Source organism: Pygocentrus nattereri, chromosome 6 (genome assembly GCF_015220715.1).
Source record: "Pygocentrus nattereri isolate fPygNat1 chromosome 6, fPygNat1.pri, whole genome shotgun sequence".
NCBI lineage: Eukaryota > Metazoa > Chordata > Actinopteri > Characiformes > Serrasalmidae > Pygocentrus > Pygocentrus nattereri.
The window spans coordinates 9714644-9730541 of NC_051216.1; positions in this window are offsets into that span (position 1 = coordinate 9714644).

The window sequence follows — 15898 nt, forward strand, 5'->3', positions numbered from 1 at the left end:
AAACAAGTGGAAGTAACCCTGCGGCCACTTTAATTTCAGCTGAGATTCTTGGAAAGAAACTCTAAGACTGTCACTTTTAGCACACTGTTTACTAGCAGCCACCAGAGAAAGAGAGAGAGAGAGAGATAGTGAGAGTGAAACACAGACAGAAAGAGAGAGTGTGTTTGTGTGTATATGTTTGGGGGGTGAGGGGGTGGGGGGTGAGGGGTGTGACCCGTGCGTCATTTGGAAAGGGAAACTACAACCTGAAATACGTGCTTGTTTAGATTTGGATCAGGTTATATATGAAGACTTGAGTTTGGAATCCATAAAAGGACATTAATAGGGAAGATATTATTTTACATTTAATTTTAGACCAGGAAAACAATATGAAATAATGTGCATAGCTTATTTTCAATATGTACACTTATGTAGCTTATTTATAACTGTTTAATGCCTTGTGTAGCAGAATAACAGTCTCAGAAAAAAAGGCACAAAACTGTCACTGGGGCAGGACCCCTCTAGTCACTGGAGTGGTACCCTCAAAGGTATTTCTCAGGACCTTTAGTCAGGGAACATGACTGAACCATAATGAAATGATGTTCTAAGCTGTACTGACTCCACACACCCTGCCTTGCCTCCAGTCTCTTATTTTATTGCTCTGTTTTAAAACAGTAGATTATGAAAAGGTACAAATACGAACTTTTCACCTGGAAAAAACTTATTTGAGGTAAACAATCAGACCTTAAAACCACTGTAGTACCTTTAGAAACTCTACAGGAAAGAAGCCAAAGATCTGAATTGAGAGTCCTTTAAACATCTCGATGAAAAGTGAATAGAGGCCAGAGAAAGGACCCAGGACCCAAGACAGGCCCCTAAGCTGGGGACCATTCAACTGACTCTGAAGATCAGGCCTGGAATTTAGTTTGGACCACATTTGTGGACTTTTTGCTAAAAGAGCAGAAGCTGATGGAGAACAGGCAGCACAATGGCATGTTTGCCTGGTGCCAACCATTAACGCAACTAAGCGTTTTTGACTGAAGTCTGCCTTTATGTCACTGTAGGAATTTTATTGTACAATGAAGTTGTGTGACTCAGGATTTAGGGTGGAGGTGGAGGGCTCTTCCAGCTCCCAGCTGCTGTTGCTTCTTACCACACAGGGTGCTCGAGGCATGTTCTGGACCCTCCCACTTGTCTAAATCAGGCTCCAGACCCCTGACCTGTCCCTAGATGAGGCTGGAGACATTCCTCCTCCAGACCTACGCTTTCTTTGACCTCTTCTAGTAGGGATCTTGCCAGAGAAAGCCACATTGCTTCAGCTGTCATCAGGATTCACCCCCACCGTGCCTTCAGCTGGAGCCCTTGCACCTGTCCGACTGAAAAACCGCCTCAGCTTTTAATGAGTTCAGCAGTGATTGGCAGCCCTAAAAAGAGCGCACTCACTTCTTCCTAATGATTTATGGGGAAACCCAGGTGGGCTTTAAATGTATACCATATTCAACAGGATGCATACTTTAGCATCGGATGGGTTAAGTGGCACGTAAGTAATGTCAGGATGTGAATTCATTCAGTTGTTGTGTTTCTGTGCTCACAGGCATAAAGCACACATCCGGTGACAACACCCATCTGCCACTTATCTGACACACTTAATGAAGTCGAAGACGCATACTTTGGACGTCAGGCAGAACATTTACATTGTCCCGATATGAAGAGTTTATGATCTTACACTTTACAAGGCTTTTACTTGACTTTCTAAATCACACGTGTCAGACTCCAGTCCTTGCGGGCCGAAACTCTGCAGACTTCAGCACGCTGCCTCATTAAACACACCCGATTCAGCTCACTAGCTAATTGGCATTCATGAGCTGAATTCAGGGCTAAATGTTAATCTCCACAACATTTTGGCCTAGAAGGTCCTCAGTTTTACACACCTGTTTTAAATGGTTTTGACTGTTAAACACATCGAGATTAACTAACATAATATGTTAAAGCAGCAGTGCTGGCAGCCACTTAATATGTTGGCATGGCCTTCGTAGCAAAGCTAACATCCACTGCCTTGGTGACCCACACGGCCTGGCAAACGTTTAGATACACAGATCTTTGAAATGTCTTCTTCATTATGCTTTACATTATAAGGCATGTTAAATTGAAAGCTGTCGTTTTTCTTTGAGCGACCACCTAACCAAAGTACGGCCTTGGAGTTCCCCTTACATCCCCTATTTGGTAATTCTGTATCCGTCAGCATTGAAACCTTTCAGGTATTTAAATCACCTTTGGGCCAAAAGAGCTTCGATTTGCACTTTCATGTAAATAATTCCACCAAGCCTTTAAAATGTCTACATAATTAAATGAATGAGATTTAAACAAAGTCATTTAAAGTGGTTTGGTGTGAAATGCTCTGTTCTAGAGACACATAAGAGTGAGAATTGTTCACAGTGGTGCTGATGGGAACCAGACGTCTGAAGAGTTTAATGTCTCTAAAAGCTTCTTCATAGACAGTTACTAAAATGTTAAAACAGTACATGTTGTGAATTGACTGCCTGCTACCAGAGACACTGAGTGCGTTTACATGCACTCTTTAATCTGATCATAATTTCTGAAGTTGTCTGATTATTCAAATGGTAAACAGCTTAGATCAGTCTAGAAATCTCAGTAATCAGATTTCTCAGTGTATGTGAACTCTTACTCTGATTTCTTTCGGATTTCTTAGTCTGCGCATGTGCAAACAGTCCATGGCACCGGTAACAAGCAAGCAGCGTTGCCGCGAGACGACAACAGAACACTTTTTGAAACCAAACACAAATAAAGGACAGAAAAATTCTTCGTCTTCTAGATGATGTTTGTTCATATTTTCGGGTAAAGTGAGATGTTTAAAACGCAAAGGCACTGCATGAAGTTTGAGTCTTACGTTTTAATATGAATGTGACGTTAGCGCAGTTAACATTAGACATTATTTAGCTAGCTAGTTTTCTAGCCACTAAACTAGCCAGCTATAACTAGCACGTCAGGTACAGGCCAGATGGCAGCGAACGCAGACCGATCGGATATCTAGGCTTTTTGTTTTCCTCACAAAGGCCACGACAACTTGGGATCTCTGGCCAGCACATCGTGACAACCACAGAAACACACCAACTGCTTTATCTAGCAAGCGATCCTCACTAGCCACCTAACGCTGGCTAGCTAACGCTAAAGCTACGTACCACTATCAGCTCAGCTGACATCTCGGGTACACGTACTGCAGGACACGTAATAGAGGGAGGCCAGCTAGATAAATGGCCCCTAAACTCGTAGGCAGTGCCCTGTCCCCCTATATCTTCAGGCACAAGGTTATGGGAACCTCTGCTTGGTAGCAGCAAGTACACAACCTGCTTTATCCTCCCAACTAACGTTATAGGAGAACAGCCCCAGGTACAGCTACGGACCTGAAGCTGTGTTAGAGGCGGCATTAAGTTAAGTGATACTTTATTAATCCCACAAACGGGGAAATTCCACCTCTGCATCCGTGAAGTGAAACACCACATACACACTAGTGAATAGACACACACACTAGGGGGCAGTGAGCACACTTGCCCGGAGCGGTGGGCAGCCCAATCCACAGCGCCTGGGAAGCAGTTGGGGGTTAGGTGTCTTGCTCAAGGACACATCAGTCATGTGCTGTCAGCCCTGGGGATTGAAACAGCGACCTTCCAGTCACAGGGCCAGTTCCCTAACCTCCAGCCCACGACTGCCCCTAACTTTAGCTACCTGCTTTGCCCACTCGCGAACCAGCAGACATCACAGGCGCTCCGAAGTTATTCTACACTTTATCATTAAAATAGCACTGATGACTGACAGCTTTAAAATAACCAGAACCTCAAATACAGTCATTCTCAAAGGCAAAATAATCGCAACGTTACATTAAAGTATAAGCTTCTCTTTAGCGCCCCCAGTGGACATTTGTTTCTCAAAAGTGCAGCAAAACGTACTTAAGGCCTTGCGAAAAGTGGTCAGAGGTACGTATATCCCATGAGACCAGATTGGAAGTTTCCCCATTATCTGATTACTCAAGTGCATGTAAATGTGTTGATCGGGTTACTGACAAAATCAGATTTTCTGCAGGATTATGAATTTCATGTAACTCAGTGTTTCACATTAGTTTTTAATCTTTTGGCCTATAGAGTCAGGAAGTTTCTATGCAGTGAATCATTTCACATCAGACCAGTCTTAATGACTTTGTTTAAGAGACACTTTTAAATCCCACAAACGGGGAAATTTCACCTCAGCATTTCACCCATCAGTGAAGTGAAACGCCACATACACACTAGTGAGCACACACATTCACTAGGGGCAGTGAGCACACTTGCCCTATCCACAGTGCCCACTACAGTTGGGGGTTAGGTGTCTTGCTCAAGGACACCTCAGTCATGTCGGCACTGGGAATTGAACCAGCAACCTTCTGGTCACAGGGCCAGTTCCCTAACCTCCAGCCCACAACTGCCCCCAATCGTTTCCATCTTAAAAAGAAAAATCAGTGGAATTTCTCTTTAACACTGATTTGGAAAGTCTCATTATTCAGGCTAAATCTGCTCTGATTAACATGAAACTGACGTGAGTGCAGCAAAATATAAGGTATTAGCATACATGTGTTGCAAATTCACACAACTTTGCGGTTCCTTTGTTCCTCTGGCTAAACACAAACACACACACACACACACACACACACACACACATCTGAGCCACTTCTCCCTCTTGGTCGCGTGCGGTGCTGGCGCCTACCCCAGCTGTCATCGGGCAGAAGGCAGGAAACACCCTGGACAGGCCACCAGTCCATCACAGGCTAAACACAAACGTGAAAATGAAATAATGCTTGGAAAATTTGAAAAGGCAAACTGTGTCCAAACTTTTGAGGCATGCACAAGTCCCCCATCTGCCTGTGCAACTCAAGCGTGAATAGCACGTGGATGGCTAAGGACATAAAAAATAGCATCATTTTCCAATTTAGCGACGATATACAGGTTATTCCTGAGTCGCTCCCTCTGGCCGTCACTTCAGCACTGACCCAGTGAGGTCAGAGCGCATGACTATCATACTAAAAGCCAGAGTGAGGTTTCATGTGTTGATGCATGAGTCTGGATCGAGATCGTTGAAGGAAGTGCGGACAGCAGCCGAGGAAGCAGGAGCGGTGACTGAACTCCTGTCAGTTGCTGCTTTCTATTTCCTCTGATCCCAGTGCGCATTCGGTATAGAGTCTCTAATGGTGTGAAGGAATGTTCACTCGTTTGAGGCACCAGCTGTTTATTGAACGATGTTTGTGAGGAGCCCTCGTTTATCTTTTCTCACGCTGAGATTGTTTTGGCTTAGACAAACTAATTTAATGTAAGAGGTGTGGTTGAAAGACCTTTATAGGCCTTTATATTGGACCTTTACTGGACACAACACTGGGTCCATATTTACAAACCACTCAGCCGTGTGCTAAAGTAGGAGGTGAGCCTTAGATCAGCTCAAACTGTATGATGAGCTGATAACTATGTGTCCTGTAATTATTAGAATTGTATCATAATTCTATGTTTAACTCTTTAAATCCGTGTTTGGCCCACACTTCAATTCCTCACTGCTTAAATTAGGATTACTGCTTAAATTAGTCAACAACTGAGATTAGATTAATCAACACTGGTTACTGAACGATAATTCTAAGATGAACTGATCAGCATTTCCTGAAGAGAGTGCAGAGCTAATAACAGGGAAATACAGCACAACAAACATGATAATAAAGTAATAATTTATAAGCCATAAATCACGGAATTCAAATGTCATATAACAAGACAAAAAAAGGAGGAGGAAGAAAGGAAGTAAGAGAAAGGCAGCAAGGAAGCAATAAAGAAAGAGGAAGGAGGGAGTGAAGGATGAAAGGAAGGAAAAGAAAGGAAGGGATCAATAAAGAAAGAGGAAGGAGGCAGTGAAGGAAGAAAGGAGGGAAAAGAAAGGAAGGGATCAATAAAGAAAGAGGAAGGAGGCAGTGAAGGAAGAAAGGAGGGAAAAGAATGAAAGGAAGGGAGGAAGGATGGGAAAGGAAGGGAGGAAGCAATAAAGAAAGAGAAAGGAAGGAAGGAGGCAATGAAGGAAGAGTAAAGAAAAGAGGAAAAGAAAGGAAGGACGGAAGCAATGAAGAAAGAGGAAAGAAGGAAGTAAGGAATGAAGGAAGAGTAAAGAAAAGAGGAAGAGAAAGGAAGGACGGAAGCAATGAAGAAAGAGGAAAGAAGGAAGTAAGGAATGAAGGAAAAGAAAGGAAGGAAGGAAGCTATGAATGAAGAGAAAGGAAGAAAGGATGCAATGAAGGAAAAGAATGGAAGGAAGGAAGTTATGAAGGAAGAGAAAGGAAGAAAGGAGGCAATGAAGGAAGAGAAAGGAAGGAAGGATGGAAGCAATGAAGGAAGAGAAAGGAAGAAAGGAGGCAATGAAGGAAGAGAAAGGAAGAAAGGAGGCAATGAAGGAAGAGAAAGGAAGGAAGGATGGAAGCAATGAAGGAAGAGAAAGGAAGAAAGGATGGAAGCAATGAAGGAAGAGAAAGGAAGAAAGGAGGCATTGAAGGAAGAGAAAGGAAGAAACGTAGCAATAAAGGAAGAGAAAGGAAGAAAGGAGGCAATGAAGGAAAAGAAAGGAAGGAAGCTATGAAGGAAGAGAAAGGAAGAAAGGATGGAAGCAATGAAGGAAGAGAAAGGAAGAAAGGAGGCAAGGAAGGAAGAGAAAGGAAGGAAGGATGGAAGCAATGAAGGAAGAGAAAGGAAGAAAGGAGGCAAGGAAGGAAGAGAAAGGAAGAAAGGAAGCAATGAAGGAAGAGAAAGGAAGAAAGGAAGCTATGAAGGAAGAGAAAGGAAGGAAGGAAGCTATGAAGGAAGAGAGAGGAAGAAAGGAGGTAATGACGGAAGAGAAAGGAAGAAACGAAGCAATGAAGGAAGAGAAAGGAAGAAACGAAGCAATGAAGGAAGAGAAAGGAAGAAACGTAGCAATAAAGGAAGAGAAAGGAAGAAAGGAGGCAATGAAGGAAAAGAAAGGAAGGAAGCTATGAAGGAAGAGAAAGGAAGAAAGGATGGAAGCAATGAAGGAAGAGAAAGGAAGAAAGGAGGCAAGGAAGGAAGAGAAAGGAAGGAAGGATGGAAGCAATGAAGGAAGAGAAAGGAAGAAAGGAGGCAATGAAGGAAAAGAAAGGAAGAAAGGAGGCAATGAAGGAAGAAAGGAGGCAATGAAGGAAAAGAAAGGAAGGAAGCTATGAAGGAAGAGAAAGGAAGAAAGGATGGAAGCAATGAAGGAAGAGAAAGGAAGAAAGGAGGCAAGGAAGAGAGAGAAAGAAAGGAGGCAATGAAGGAAGAGAAAGGAAGAAAGGATGGAAGCAATGAAGGAAGAGAAAGGAAGAAAGGATGGAAGCAATGAAGGAAGAGAAAGGAAGAAAGGAGGCATTGAAGGAAGAGAAAGGAAGAAACGTAGCAATAAAGGAAGAGAAAGGAAGAAAGGAGGCAATGAAGGAAGAGAAAGGAAGAAAGGAGGCAATGAAGGAAGAGAAAGGAAGGAAGGATGGAAGCAATGAAGGAAGAGAAAGGAAGAAAGGAGGCAATGAAGGAAAAGAAAGGAAGAAAGGAGGCAATGAAGGAAGAAAGGAGGCAATGAAGGAAAAGAAAGGAAGGAAGCTATGAAGGAAGAGAAAGGAAGAAAGGATGGAAGCAATGAAGGAAGAGAAAGGAAGAAAGGAGGCAAGGAAGAGAGAGAAAGAAAGGAGGCAATGAAGGAAGAGAAAGGAAGAAAGGATGGAAGCAATGAAGGAAGAGAAAGGAAGAAAGGATGGAAGCAATGAAGGAAGAGAAAGGAAGAAAGGAGGCATTGAAGGAAGAGAAAGGAAGAAACGTAGCAATAAAGGAAGAGAAAGGAAGAAAGGAGGCAATGAAGGAAAAGAAAGGAAGGAAGCTATGAAGGAAGAGAAAGGAAGAAAGGATGGAAGCAATGAAGGAAGAGAAAGGAAGAAAGGAGGCAAGGAAGGAAGAGAAAGGAAGAAAGGAAGCAATGAAGGAAGAGAAAGGAAGAAAGGAAGCTATGAAGGAAGAGAAAGGAAGAAAGGAGGCAATGAAGGAAAAGAAAGGAAGGAAGCTATGAAGGAAGAGAAAGGAAGAAAGGATGGAAGCAATGAAGGAAGAGAAAGGAAGAAAGGAGGCAAGGAAGGAAGAGAAAGGAAGAAAGGAAGCAATGAAGGAAGAGAAAGGAAGAAAGGAAGCTATGAAGGAAGAGAAAGGAAGGAAGGAAGCTATGAAGGAAGAGAGAGGAAGAAAGGAGGTAATGACGGAAGAGAAAGGAAGAAACGAAGCAATGAAGGAAGAGAAAGGAAGAAACGAAGCAATGAAGGAAGAGAAAGGAAGAAACGAAGCAATGAAGGAAGAGAAAGGAAGAAAGGAGGCAATGAAAGAAGAGAAATGACAGAAAAGGGACAAATGAAAAATAAGAAAGAAAGGAAGGAAGAAATGAAAGAAAAGAAGGACGTTTGTTTTTTCGGCTGAAGTGATGAAGTGTTTCTGCAGGGTCTCCAGTGTTGCCGTGATCCTCTGAGTGCAGTGAACACTGCAGATTAACACTGTAGGTGTTAACTGAACGAGGGGGTTTGCTGTGCAACTTCCTTCCCCATGTATTCAAGACAGTGACCTCTAAGGCATGAACATCAACCACAGGACAGACGGTGAAGTGTCTGCGTGCTGGTATGAAGCATTAAAACCCCACCTTAAACACGCACTGCACATCACACGGTCAGGGGCCTCAGACGCCTCGGTCGTCTCCTAAAAACTTCAGTTATACAACATGTTTAGATTCATATTTACATTACTCTTGATTAAATCTCACAGGATTCCTGTATAAATGATCTAATAAGCACAAGTTTAAATAAACTCATAATTTAGACATGTAAATAAATCTAAATAAGCAGGGATGGAATGGAACGGAAGTGCTGGGAATACATCTTTGGAAAACAGAAATGATCTGTTTTTAGTCCACATCACATTTAGAAAAGGCCACAGTCTGAATACAGTCACTTCCTATACGCTCTTATGAAAGAGATGGTGCTTTAAGGGTTCTTTAACAAAAAAGACATTCTGTGTAGCACCCAAATGAGTTCTTCTATGGTTACAAGCATTTTCAAAAACGGCTCTATATAGAACCATCTCCAGCACATTCATGCACGTTCTCCATCAATCTGAAGAACCCTCTCATGATGCAAAGAACCCTTTAATCAAGGAAAAAAATCTTTGAGTGTTTATGGTTCTATATGGAAGATAATTAGACTGATAGATAGATAGATAGATAGATAGATAGATAGATAGATAGATAGATAGATAGATAGATAGATAGATAGATAGATAGATAGATAGATAGATATCTGTCTTTTTTAAGAGTGTATTTCAGGAGAATGCTTTTAGAGCACTTACCCTGTCAATAAAACCAAATAAACAAGCTCTCTTTAAAAGAAACACCACCACTGCACCCCCGTTAGATCAGGGGTCGCATCCCAAATGTTAAAAAGAGCCATTTTGGCCTTTCAACAAAAATCAACCCACCTCGGGAGCCACGGCTGTTTATGTCTGTCTTACCATCTTGGCTGTGGATTTGTCTCAGTATGTGCTGATGTGCTAGTTTAGGCTAAAATATATAACACAAACAAAACCACAGGCTTGCTTTGCTCTGCTTTAAGATGCTGCTGCTTTTCTCGCATCTCTGGCAGGAAACCTATTCTGTAAAATGTCTCTCAGCGTTTGACTTTTTGCACGGCTGAAATCAGCTTCTTCTTCGCCAGCTTCCTGTTTGAATTTTCCCATTTCACCTTAAATGTGAACGTAAGCGTGGCACCATTTAAGGTGGAACGGGAAAATTCAAACAGGAAGCTGGCAAATGAGAACTTCAGCTTCATGACTTTTTAGGGTCTGATAGTTTCTCATTGAAGATTAAACGTATCAGGAGACCAGCTGGACTGATTATAAATGCAAATAAGTCCATTCATTTACAAATCATCAATATTCATCTAAAATCTCTCTGTTTGCCGTTTCATTAGCAACTGCCTTGGTGAGGTTGTGTTGCTATGGTGACCAGCAGTCTGCATGTCAACCTCCAGAGCTAAAAGGCCAGTGATAGGCTACGTTAACTTCAGACCATTTATTGTCAAACTGTGTTGAACGATCAGCGGAGCTTTATTCTACTGTAAAGGAGGATTATTTTATTATTGCCTAAACATCTAATCCATGGCACTGACCCCTGCGTTAGACAGACTTTAAAGAGAGTGTCTTGATGGATTTTTTTTACAAATACTGAAGCTCCTCCTAAAGCCCAGTAGACTGATAAAACAATGTGATGAGCCAGTTATTCATCTCAGTGTAAAGCTCTATTGAGAGATGAACAGCTTCCTCAGCAGTGGACACTTTCAGGAGCGATTCGCTTAGCGTCTCTGTTATGCTCATATATTATAATCACTTGTATCTGACATGATGTTTTCATTTCATTTCTGGCATTTGGCTGACGCTCTTATCCAGAGCGACTTACAATTTGATCAGTTTATATAGGTAGGCGAAGGTGGTGTTAGGAGTCTTGCCCAAGGACTCTTATTGATATAGTGTAGGGGGCTTGCCCTGGTTGGGGCTTGAACCCCAGTCTACAGTGTAGAAGGCAGAGGTGTTAACCACTACACTATCCAACCACCATGATGTTGGGTACAGCATGAATTGGAAGTCACATAGCTGCTCACTTTAGAGTCACATTTTTAACAGAATTACAGAAAGTAAACTACCTACCAGTAGCAGCGGGGAACGTTGTGAATTCAGTAAATATCACAACTTTTCCTAATTAGTATTCCAAATTCTTCTAAATGTAGTTTGAATATGTTGCGTTTCTCGTGTATTATAACAAAATGTCGCTGTCGTTGGAATGAAACCTCGTATCTCCAAAATGGTAAATTTATAGGAGAAGGAAAAAACCTACTCTACTTTTAATGTAAGTCAATGGAACTCGAATTTTTTTTCTTTTTCTTTTTCTTTTCATCCATTCATCATGAAATTTACACACAATGAAAAGGCCAACAGGTATTTTAAAATGGTCAAAAACTGAAAAGAATGTACTCTAAAAAAAAACCTCATTGCTACTCTTTTGAAGGAACCTGCCCAGCATGTGAACAAGCTACTCTCTCTATGCACTTCACTAATTTGCATATAAATATTTCTGGCAGTCAGTGTTCAAAAGGAGATGTAGTGCAGGCACAGCATGTTCTCTAGACTCAGTGCTGGCCGGTTGAGCAGACTTTCTGAAAGGCATCTGGGAAGACAATATCGGCCCGTGAGCCGTTCACCATCATATACTGAGAAATCAGTCCTGTCTCGAAAGACCCATTCTTTCAATCGGGTCCTCAAAAAGGGCAAACGCTGCTCATCAGAGAGTGAAATGTCTTTTTTTAGCTTGTTAATTTGTCCTTAATTGGAAAGGAACTTAAAAAAAGGCCTCGTTCCAGTAAGCTTGCCCTGACGTCTGTCTGTACAAAAGAAACCGTTTCTGTCATTTCTCATTTAAATTTAATAATAATAATAATTTTCACTATATATTAGATATGTTTTCATATTTAACACATTTTGGATCGATTGCTTTTTAATAGTACAAAATTTCAGAAATCATCACTTTATGTTGGGTTATTTCCAGATCAAATACATGGGAACAAATGAGGCTCCAGGGTGACGTCCTTGTCAGTTGGAAATGGGCAGTTGGTGGTAAATCACAGAACTGCATCATTATAAATAATAAGTAAACAAATAAATCAGAAACGTTATATAAACACATCCATACATATTTGCTAAATCAGGACTTTGATGGGTAACATTTTTCCAACATTTACCATGGACAACAAGTCCACTGTTTCCCTATACCCGAAAAAATCAGTGGAATCTCCCTTTAAACTGAAATTCATGTTATGAAAAACGGCACGCGTTAATGTTGTGGTACCTCCCACACAGTGGTGAGCAAAGCACATATGAAAGCTCTCTAATCTAACATTTTCGTTTAAGTCTAAATTGATTTGATGTGATTTTGTGCTTTATTGTGAATATTACTGAGCATTACTGTCACATACTAATAGCAAATCACCCCAAACTGAACTGATGCCAAATCAAGTCAAACGGGATTTAGCCCTTGTGTGGTGTTCAGGTCTGTGGGACCCACTTTCAGTGTTTACCAAAAGACAAATTGCGATTTATTGCTATTTCGACCTCAGATTTCATGGCCTTTTGCTAATTTTCTGTGAAGAACATATAAAATAACCCACTTTTATTGCCTTCACACTGTTCCCTGGTGAACCTGCTGGGAGTAAAAGTGTGGTGGTGCTGTGTCCTTCACTCTGTTCTCCTCCTACATGGCCTGCTGTGAGAGTGGATGACATGGACAGGCTGCTGACTGGCTACAGCTGCTAAAGTAGAACTCTACTCTGGACACTCATATTTTAAACATCTGGTATTTTTATATAAATTGTTATGACTGTATTGATTAAAAGAGCTATGATGCAGTGGGTCCACAAACACAAGGGATAAAGACTTCCAGCAGTGTGAGTACAGCCTAAGTGGAACAGTGAGAGGCTCACTGAAAGAGCATGGAGACAGCGACAGTCCTGTCGAGACGACATGTTTAATTCCTTTCCTTACACTCACATCATCACCCCTCTATGAGAACCCTTGGAGGGGAGACAGAATAACCTTTACGCAATGCAGTGAAGGGCAGCTGAGCTCTCGCAGTGGCCCAAAGTTAGATGCACCGAAGTCAAAATGCCTCTGAGTATAACAGAGCTCCTATCTACATCCTGCTCTGTCACGCCATGGGCACTTCTGAGCCCCCCTCCTCCGTGTCTGTTGACAAGACAGAACTGAGCGTGAGCTTCAGAAGCTCTCATATTCTACAGAACGGGGTAGAAAAGGGAAATTTGGGAGTATTTTTGTGAGCTGATGAACACAGAAACTAAATAGCTTTGCTTGAAAAGTGCAGAGTTTCCACACTTTTCCTTTTTTTTAATGATATGTTTTTGTAGGCTTGCGCCATTACATCAAGCTTATATGTGAGACAGATGCATCAGTACAATTCAAACTTCAACAACCCCACCCACAACAACCCAACCCCACCCTCCCCCAGTCCTACAGTCATACCCAACCAGTCTTTATGCAATAGAATTTTTAAAAATTGCTTTTAGTATAGGTTTTTAGCAGAAGTGTCAAATTCAGGTCCAGAAAGTAAAAGTCCTTCCCAGGATTTTGTTCCAACAGGCTGGCTTCTCTAGTTAGATCACACCACCAGCAGAGCTGTCCAGCCTGTTGGAACAAAATCCTGGGAAGGAGTTTTACTTTCTGAACCTGGATTTGACACCTCTAGTATAGGTTTGGTATACACTCTTAAAAAGAGGCTTCTTCAAGGGTTCTTTAGTAAAGAAAATGGTTCTTGCATCATGAAAGGGTTTTATGATTGATTGAGAATATGCATGAACGTGCTATAGGTGCTTCTATGCAGAACCTTTTTGAAAAGGGTTCTGCCTAGCACCCAAAAGGTTTCTTGAAATCATAACAACAGAAGAACTCTTTTGGGTGCTATGTAGAACCCTGTAGAACCATCGACATCACATTCGACATCAGTCTGAAGAACCCTTTCATGATGGAAAGAACCTTTTAATCGTGGCCCTTTGAGTGTTCATGGCTCTATATAGAACCGATTTCTTCACGAAAGAACCCATGATGATCTCTTTTAGGAGTGCAAATCAAACCTAAAATAAAAACCTGTTTTATTTATTTATTATATTGTGTAAGGACTGCTTGCATATGATTGTATGGATGGGGGAAGGGTGGGGTGGGATTGTTGTGGGTGGGGTTACTGAAGTTTGAATTTTACTGATGTCTTACATGTTCATGATTCTATATAGAACCATTTTCTTTACTAAAGAACCCTTGAAGCATCTGTTTTAAGAGTGTACATAAAGTAAGTGAATCACATAGAGCAGGTAATTCAGTCTGAAGCAGCTGCTTTATGCAGGATATCGAATGACACACAGGTGTTCCGTCCTGCAAGTATGCAGGAAAATCTCCCCAGTATTTCCCAAACAGACAGGGTTATTCCTTTTACGTTAAACAGTAATCTCGAGGGATGTCACGCTTAAAAGGGTGGTTCTTCAAGGGTTTCTAGTTAAAAGCAATAGTTTTAGCCATGATAGTTCTTTGCATAGTGCAATGGACTCTATATTCTACGACATCAAAAAGGGTTCTGCTATTGTGACGATCTCAAGCTTGTAACAACAGAAGAACCCTTTTTGGTGCTATACAGAAGAAGCAGTTTGAATGCCTGTCACCCTTTCAATTGTGTGTAAATGTCTTGAGGAATGGACCAAAGGAAACAGCTCAAAATGACTTGGAAATAATTCTGGTTCCATTGATTTACATTAAAAGGAATGTAGATTTTTTTCCTTTTCCTGTAAAATTGCCATTTTGGAGACACAAGGTTTCCTTCCCACAGCACCGATATCACTGTTTCACCATGGAAACAACCATTCAAGCATGGAACCATCGAGTGTAGGAAGACACTTCTTTTGTCCACGTAGAAAGGCTATGGGGTTCAGATGATTCCACTTAATAACACAATGTTAATAATACAGGATTACTGGCGTTCCCACTCCAGGGACTTTTCCGTGACAAATTCCAGAGCGAGTTCCATAAGGTATATACCCAGCAGCTGTTGCTCATGAAAGGTCATCTTGAAGGACTGACATCTTTAACATTAAAATCAACAATACGACTCCTAATGACCCCTTACTGAGAGACACACACTCAGACGAACCACTTCCCAACCACACATCAGCCGATCATCAGTTTACCTGTGGTATCGGAAGTGAACGTTACATGCTGCGTGTTAATATAGCCTCATTTTATCATGTGTTCCGACACGGCGTCCACAATAGATATGAATGGAGGCTCAAACTGCCAGTTCCACTCGAATTAGCATCTAAAATATGCAACGTAAAAGTCAGTAGCTGTGTAGCAGTTCAGCAGCTTCACTACCTCATAAATATTACATGATTATTAGCTTTCTGTGCTTCACATTCGAATCATTTGCTTGTTAGAAAAGTCTTCCACCTGAGGTATGTCTTCCACTGCGGTGGTACCCTCAAGGGTACATCTCAGTACCATAATCTGTTAAAATGATGTTTTCTAAGTTGTACTGACTCCACACACCACGTCGCATCTCCAGGCTTTTTATTGTATTGCTCTGTTTAAAACATTCAGTCATAAAATGACAGAAATAGGTATTTTTCCACTACGAAAAATGTATTTAAGGAACACAACTGGGCCTTAAATCCACTGTTGCACCTTTGAGGGAACATTTACATTGTTTGTAACTTGAAGCGTCTCCTCTGCTCTAGAGTCCAGTGGCGGCGCTTTACACCACTGCATTTGATGCTTAGTATTGCGCTTGGTGATGAAAGGCTTGTATGCAGCTGCTCCATCATGGAAACCCATTCCATGAAGCTCTCTACGCTGTTCTTGAGCTGATTTGAAGGCCACATGAAGTTTGGAGGTCTGTAGAGATTGACTCTGCAGAAAGTCGGTGACCTCTGCGCACTATGCCCCTCAGCATCCGCTGACCCTGCTCTGTCATTTTAGCCACTTCGTGGCTGAGTTGCTGTCGTTCCCAATCGCTTCCACTTTGTTATAATCCCACTGACAGTTGAATGTGGAATATTTAGTAGTGAGGAAATTTCACGACTGGACTTGCTGCACAGGTGGCGTCCGATCACGGTACCACACTGGAATTCACTGAGCTCCTGAGTGCGACCCATTCTTTCACTAATGTCTGTAGAAGCAGTCTGCAGGCCTAGGGGCTCGGCTTTATACACCTGTGGCCATGGAAGTGA